The 8,121-nt window shown below is 48.6% G+C and overlaps 2 non-coding genes across 2 annotated transcripts; both read right to left on the bottom strand.

The window, feature by feature from the left end:
* Window positions 1–1,058: 1,058 nt before the first annotated feature.
* Window positions 1,059–1,130, bottom strand: TRNAA-UGC. Its single transcript has one exon. It is a non-coding gene; the product is annotated as a tRNA-Ala (tRNA).
* Window positions 1,131–5,343: 4,213 nt separating this feature from the next.
* Window positions 5,344–5,416, bottom strand: TRNAR-UCU. The gene has a single exon. It is a non-coding gene; the product is annotated as a tRNA-Arg (tRNA).
* Window positions 5,417–8,121: the final 2,705 nt, after the last annotated feature.

Here is an 8,121-nt window from a genome sequence, read left to right as displayed (position 1 = left end):
ATAGACTGATGACGAGGACGGTTACCAGTCCTTTTGTACCATCAACCACCCATAGCAGGGGGGGAGTGAGGATGTTGGTGTTGACGGCTGCAGCATCGTGTCTATCTGCAGCATTCAGTAAAGATAGGGTGACATGTAAAAGAGTCAGAGGATTGTTTTCCCTTTCGCTTCTGGGGGTGGGTGGGGGGGTGAGTAGATTGCCAAGCTATGCCCTGACCCACCGCGGACACTGTGTTTGACCCTAGAAGCATTTGGAGCTCAGCCAAGAATGCAAATACTTTTCGGAGGCTGCAGGAACTGTGGGATAGCTTCAGTCCTCCAGTCCATGAGCGTCCATTTGATTCTTTGGCTTTCCGTTACGCTTGTCACGCTGCAGTGCGCTGAGTCCCTGCTATGGCGTCTGTCTGGAGATTTTTAAAAAAGGATTCTGAATTTCATCTTCTGTAATGGAGCGCTGATAGAACGGATTTGCCTGCCCTTACAGCGATCACATCCGCATGGTCCGTGCTGGAGCTCTTTCTTTATTTTGATTTTGGACTGCATCGCCACCCGTGCTGATCGGAGCTCCACGCTGGGCAAACAGGAAATATTCAAAAGTTCGCGGGGCTTTTCCTGTCTACCTGAGCACTGCATCCGAGTTCAGATTGCGGTCCAGAGTGGTCACTGCTGCACTGTGGGATAGCTCCCGGAGGCCAATACCGTCGATCAGCGTCCACACTAACCCTAATCCGATATGTTAATACCGATACTAGCGTTACTCCTCTCGTTAGGGAGGAGTACAGAAACCGGTTTAAAGAGCCATTAAAATCGATATATGGTGCCTCCTAGTGTGGACGGTTGTGGCGTTAAATCGGTTTTACGCTCCTAAAACCGGTTTAAACGCCTAGTGTAGACCAGGCTTTACATGTACTGAGGTGACTTAGGAGCAGAAACCGCCCCAGACCTTCCATGCAATTGGCACTTGCCCCTCACTGAGCAGGATTAAAACTCCTGCAGGGAGACTGCTGGGCTACATCCCCTCTGGGCATGAGCAAAGCAGCAGGGTGAAAAAAAGAACCTGGAGATGCTGGGGATTGAACCCAGGGCCTCATACATGCAAAACATGTGTTTTACCACTGAGCTACATCCCCAGATTGGCCAGCTGTGCTATAAATTGCACTCACAGCCCTCCTGTTTCCAGAGCATCCAGTGGCCTAAGAGCAGCATGGGGGACACATTCCCTGCTCTGAGGGCCAAATCTGCTGTCCTGGAGGCTGCTGGTTCTTAGGGGTCACTTTGCAGCAGGGCCAGATTCAATGTGTGGGGCAGAGAGAGTGGGTGCCCTGGGCTCAGGGTGCAGAGATACACTCAGGCCTCTCCCCTGCATTGGGTGGGGGGTGCTGCCACCTCCTGCTGGAAGGTAATGGGAGGGGAGGGGCACTGTGAGTCACTCAACACCTCACCCTGGTGGCAGCAGTGGTGTGGGGAGCTCCAGGTATTTCTAGGATCTGCTATTGCCACCTACCTGTGAAGTCCAACTTTCCCCAGCACATTCACTGCGGTGCAATTGGGTCACTGTTTCCATGGCTGAACAGCAAATAATCACTCCCAGTTTCCCTTCTAGCTGCAACAGGATTAGCCTGTGTCAGTGGTTAATGAGGTGGAACTAGTTGTAGATTGTTATTCATTCCCCACCTTGACAATTCACACAGTCCCTTTCCCATGCAGATTCCCAGCACCTCCGTGATCCTTGTAGCAGGGGTTGGGGCCTGAGATTTTCAGGGTCCTTTTTCCCCTCCACCTGCAGTGAACTCAGCTTTTCCCCCATCCCAGACAATCCATGAAATAACAACAGGGGCATAAAGAAAGAGGGGAGGGAACATTTCACAGCCAGGGCTGGATGTGCCCAGGGCCCCCTGCTTGTCCATTGTTTCCATGGAATTTGGCCCCCTGCTTTGCACAAGGGACAGAGAAAGATCTTCCTGTTCCTGTGTCTGTGCAAGGAAAATTTTGTTTCTGTATGAAAGAGAGGAGGGAAATGGTCCCATGATGGGACAATATCCTCAGGATTAAGACCTAAGGGCTCAGGCTGAGAATTGATAGAACTGCACTCATCTGGGATTTAACAAATTGTCTTCCATGGAGCAGGGCCAGATCCAGCGTTTTTGCCACCCCAAGTGGAAAAAAAATTTAAAAAGCTGCAGTCAACTGGAGCTCTACCTGAGTTCTGTCCATAGGCAGGTCCCTGCATACCTTGCTGAGTAACAAGGTGTATCTGCTTTCTCTCAATGGGTCGATTGTATAGCTGATGGTCCTTAATGGGCCATCAAGCAGGCTAGGCAGAACTGACACCAACTTGTCTGGCTGGGGTGTTCCCCGGAAGCAGAGCACAAGTTTGAAGTACGGGCAGCATAGAGTCAATATTCATAACATCAATTACAAAAATGATACACATCTAGAGATAGCATCATTATAATCAGCCAATCAGAACCTCTCCATATACCCCTTACACGACAACCTTTCTACAATATTGTCTGCAAATATAGAACAGCGGTCGCAATGATGATCTGTACAGTTACAGATTATGTCAATAAAGTCACAAGAGGTGACATGGCATCAGTGAGACTGATACTAGAATACTGCCTCCAGTTTTGGTGTCCTCATTTGAAAAAGATGTTGTGAAATTGGAGCTGGGGCAGCAAAGAGCCACCAAATGTTCTGAGGGCTGGAGAAAAATGCCTTCTAGGGAGCTATTGAACGAGCTCAACCTGTTTAGCTTATCAAAAGAAGATTGAAAGGTAACTTCATTGAAGTGTTGAAGGACCTTAATGGAGAGAAAAGATTGGCTATTAAAGGGCTCTTTAATCGAGCAGAGAAAGGCATAAGAAGACCTAATGGCTGGAAGGTGAAAAGACACAAAATCATATTACAACTAAGGCACAAATATTCAACAGCGAGGATGATTCACCGCAGGAACAAGCTACCAAGGAAAGTGGTGGATTCTCCATCTCCTGATGTCATTTAATGAAAACTTGATGCCTTTCTGGAATGTGTTTGCCCCAAAAGTAGCTCTTGTGTCATACAGGAGGCCTGTGATATGCAGGGGGTCAGATTAGATGCTCTAATGGTCTCTTCTGGCCATAAAGTCGACTAATTTCTGAAAAACTGAGTGTAGCATTGGGAGCAGCATCTGATGTTTTACTGTCTAGCCGGCTTGCTTCCTAGAACGAACGCTCCTTGAGTGGGGTGATCAAGCCTCCAAAGTGCCTGACCAGTGGCAGGACATTAGCACAGCAAGGGAGGGGTGTGGCAGTGACATCACAAAGGCTTTTTGCAGGACCTCAGAATATTGGTCAAAGGTGGTGGGGAGGTGGTGACCTCACAGAAAGATGCTGACATCAGCCAGGCAGGACAGGGGTGAGGGGCCAGGGAAACCTCAGAGACCCCTGTGTCTTTGCTTCAGCAAATCTCCTTCTCCAGGTCTCTCTTTGAGGATTGAGAGAGTATTCGGGTTCATGTATGTGAGCGCCAGGAGGAACCTCTTTCGAGTTTTCTCCTTCCCTTTTAGTGATTTTACTAGAGACCAGCCATCCCTGTTTAGAAGGTAAGAGCCTCCACGAAGGAAGGGGTGTTCCAGGGGTGTTACAGTTCGGATGGCGGTGGCGCCCACGCCCACTGTAAGGAAGTTCCCGCCACCCTGCTCTATGTTCGCAGGGCGGGAGAGAGCAGCATCCATGGCAGTGATTTGATCCTGGCTGCCGGAGCAGAGCAGCAGGCTCAGCTGTCAGAACTTCCCAGAGCAATGAAAGGGGAGGGGCCCGTTGCTCTGTAGCAGGAATGCAGGGCAGGCGAGTTCACGGCAGGCATTGTGGGATACTGGCAGAGGCCAGTTATGGTGATATAATGAACGGCAGCGTCTACACTGACACTCTGCCACTGTAAGTTTGCTGCACAAAGCTCTAGGCTTCTCATCGAGGTGGTTTTATTTTGTCACCAAAACAGGGCAGTTTTTTCGCCAGACCTTGCATTGCAGTGTGTACACCAGTCACAAGCTGCTGACCGAGGGAGCATAGTGTGTTTTTCACACACCTGAGCAATATAATTCTGCTGAAATAACTTTGTAGTGCAGATCTGGCCAAAGATTCACACACAGAGACAGCTTGCAAGGAAAATGTCACCTGCTCCTCTGCTTTGCAGAATCCAGACACAAGCAAAGCTTGTCAGGCCTAGATGGAGATGCAGATGCAGATGCAGGGAGTCAGGTGTGAACAGACAGTGTACTTTAGTTACAGGCTGGCACCATGGTTTAGCTGGTTAAAGTACCTGTTTTGTAAACAGGAGATCCTGGGTTCAACTCCCAGGGGTGCCTTGTTGAGATGCTTTTAGAGCACCTGGTATTGGCTACCGTCAGAAAACAAGATTCAGAGCTAGATGGACCTTTGATCTAGCCCAGTGTGGTTTTTCTTATGGTTTAAATTACACTCACTGGCACTGATAATAGAGTTACTGAAAGTTTGGGAGTTAAGAGCTGATAGGTCTGTGGTCCAAGCCCCTCACGGATGACCCCCTTCCTCTCGGACAGGGGCAGGTCTGAGCTCTCGCACCAAATGCTCATTGTGGCTGCCAGAATCTGTGGGCAGCTCATTTAGTTTACACCCAGGGTTGAGTCCTTGATTCACACATCAAGGATAACAACCTTTTGTTTCTCCTGCCCCAATAACAAGGAGACTGGGAATCCAACACCAGCCAAAAGTGATCATTTTGGCAAGCAACCCAACCTATTTCCAACATACCGTAAAATCCACATGCAGACTCATACACAAGAAAATCTTCCTGAGGGGGTCTGAAGCACCTGCTGCTGGAGGGAAGGAGGGAGCTGTGGGTTGGGATTGAGGAGCAGCGTGAGGAGAAGGGGCTGTGGGTTGGGATTGAGGGGCACTGGGAATAGGAGGGGGCTGTGGGTTGGGACAGAGGAGAAGGGTGAAGAGGAGCAGGCTCTGGTTGGGAGTGAGGAGCAGTGAGCATAGGAGGGACTGAGGGTTGGGATTAAAGGGCACTGGGAGTAGAGGGGACATGGGTTTGGGCTGAAGAGCATCTTCATTTGGGGATCCAGCAGGACAGGGGAAGGAAGCAGGTGATTCTAATTCCTTATGAATATTCTGTGTGTGTGTGTGTGCAGGGGAGGAACATGCTCTATGCCCAGAGGACTTTATTCCTCCAGCCTGCAAGGACAGAGGGGATGTCAAGGAGTTGCTCCTTCAATCCCCCCCGCCTTCTTAGGAAAGGCAAAATCCTGAAGACAAAGAGTAACACCAAAGAAGACCCCAAAAAATCAGCTTTTTACAACCACAGAGAGAAATTTAACACCTGACCAGGGACTTGAACCCTGGACCCTCAGAGTAGAAGTCTGATGCTCTGCCAACTGAGCTAGCCAGGCTTATATAGGAAAAGTGCAAGTTGGTGCAGAGGTGAAGCTAGTCAAGAAAAAGCGAGTGGGAAGCAATAGGAGAAACCTGCTGCTCTCTCTCTCTGCCCAGCCCTGGCCTGGCCTGGTATTAGTGCTGGTTAAAAAGACGGGAAAATATCAGCTTCTACCAGCCTTTCGTAGCTGTACAAGACTCAGGCACAATACAGAGGTGCCCATCTGCAAGTGCCAAATGGTTGGATTGGCTAATGCAACCTGCAGACGTCCAGGGCATTCTGGGATACAGAGCCCAGGGTCCATCACCATCATCATTTCAAAGGGATAATGATAATGATGGGAAGGTTCACAATTGACTCAGTAGTTGCATACAAAGGTGCATGTTTGGCAGTTACATTGGGAAATTCTGGCTCCTTCTCAGGCTCAGGTTGGCCACCCAGGTCTAGATGTAGAAGTTACAACATTTAAACTTGAAAGAGGGGCCAATTTCCCCATCATTTCACACCTTTACAGCCAAACATGATGACTTTCTGAATGAACCCTCCTCGTTCAGCCAGAAGATCTTGGGGTGGATGTAGGAGTCACTGGGTAAAATTCTCTGGACTCTGTTCTGAATCAGGTCAGAGCAGAGGTAGCTAATGATCTAATCTGGCTGTAAAATCTATATATCAACACCAAATATGGTGTGAAATTAATCCTCAGAAATGGCTGTTCCCCACCCAGACCCCAGCAAAGGGCTCTCCAAGGAAGGGGGCTGTTGAGGAAGGAAAGAAGAAAGATGTCCTCTCCCTGGAGGGACTTGGCTCTGCGCTTTGGACAGAAAGGAGGGGAAGGAAATGGCCACATGACAGCAGCAGAACCTAAGAAATGAAACACAACAGGCTTCTGAGCACGTTGCTTCTGAACAGAGAATGAACCTGACTCCCGTATCATGAAAAGCCAAAAAGACGATTTTTTCTATGAACGGGAGAAAAGAGTTCCAATCATTCCTGCCTGTTTACTTTTGAATTATTTTACATTATAAAGAAAATTGTAATAAAATTAGTCTGAACTTGAGCTGCCTGTTATTAAAAGCTGGTTCCCCAATTCAGTTCCAACTGCCCTGCTAGAAACACCCCCAGGTCCCTGCTCACCCCAGGAAGAGGAAAAAGAGAACCTCCCACTGGTCACTGCCCTTGGCTCCAGGCTGCTGTCCCGGGGTGCGCGTGGGGACTGATTGTTTGCTGCTGAGGAGGGAGCCAGTAGAGGTCTCTGGTGCTCTACTCCTAGCATTTGCCTGGCCCAGGCTGTCCTCTGTCTCAGCTGCTGCTCCCGGCCTGCTCTAGAGTCAAACACGCAGGGCCCCAGGGGAACAGAGGCTGGGACAGGGCAGCAGCCTGGGCTGGGCTGGGAAGATGCTGGGAGTTCTCGTTCCCTGAGAACTGGCCTGGCTCCCTTCTCAACAGCAAACAAATCAATTCCACGTCCCCTCCCCAGAAAAACCAGCCTGGAGCCAAGGGCAGCAGGGGACGATTCCCTCCAGTTCCCACCAAGGCAGGAGAGAACCCAGGGTGTTTCTAGCAGAGCTTATGGAATTGATGTGGGGAAACCAGCCTTTAATAACAGGCAGTTCCAGTTGAAGCTAAGTGTTTTTAACAATTTTTACAACAATAAATAACCCTTCAATTGTAGTGTCTCCATCCATAAAATTGCTTCAGCCTTACAGGTTCACAAGTGCAAAACTAAACATTTCTTCAAATCCAAGGGAGTGGAGATCAGTCAATGTTCAGAGTCATCCCACATAAAAGAACCATGTTGTGGTACATACTGGCCCCATCATGTGGCCATCGCCTTTCCCTCCTCTCTGTTAAAAGTTTTAGTATTTTGCACAGAAACTTTCTTCCCTCAGGAGAGACTTGGGAACCAGGGCTGCCAGCCAGACAAAAACTTTTAAGAGGAGGCGTAACCTGTCAAAAAATGATCTCCCTTCTTCAGTTCAGTGACAGCCTGAAATGTTACTTGTCCCAGCAGAGCTGGAGGATTGAAAGCAGCTACATCAAACACCTGTGTAGCTAGCAGGAATGAACAGAAACACTCCCTGGTATCTGAAGAGATGTTTAGTTTTACCCTTGGTAAACTACAAGACTAAAGGGAAAGGCAGTGCTGCCAAATATATAGAGTGAAACACGAAACAATCGTCATAGTTATGCCCATAGTGACTGCAAAATCTTTCTATATACTTCTTATTATTTTCTCTGGTGTCTAGACATTGACTATACCTTGACCAAGAAATTTGGCTCTTGATAAAATAATCAACTACCCCTGGTTAATGCAATGGACTAGAAATTGACTGGGGTCTTTCCATGCAGGTTCAAATCCTGCCAGCTACAGATGCATTAGTATATTGTCATTACTGTTGTCTTAGCGCCTGAGCATCCACAGAGCCAAACTGCAGCCAGATCTGGTCTTGCTCTGAGGCTGTGTACACTTAAAATGCTGCTCTAGCACTGTGGAGAAGACAGTTGCTACAGTGAGGGGAGGGGTTTTCCATCCCTGTAATAGCTACATTCACAGAACAATCTTTCCTTTCATTTAGCACTATCTAACCAAGGCTTAGGTCAGCTTAATTATACTGGTTCTGGGGTTTTTCACACCCTGAAAGACGTACTTGTTAGAGGGTTTATCCCATCACCCTCCCATTCCCTGGTCCTTCTCGTGTGACCAGAGAGCAGCAATACACG

Source organism: Mauremys mutica, unplaced genomic scaffold (genome assembly GCF_020497125.1).
Source record: "Mauremys mutica isolate MM-2020 ecotype Southern unplaced genomic scaffold, ASM2049712v1 Super-Scaffold_100089, whole genome shotgun sequence".
Lineage (NCBI taxonomy): Eukaryota > Metazoa > Chordata > Testudines > Geoemydidae > Mauremys > Mauremys mutica.
Note: the sequence above shows the minus strand (reverse complement) of the source record. Positions and strands in the feature narration are given on the sequence as shown.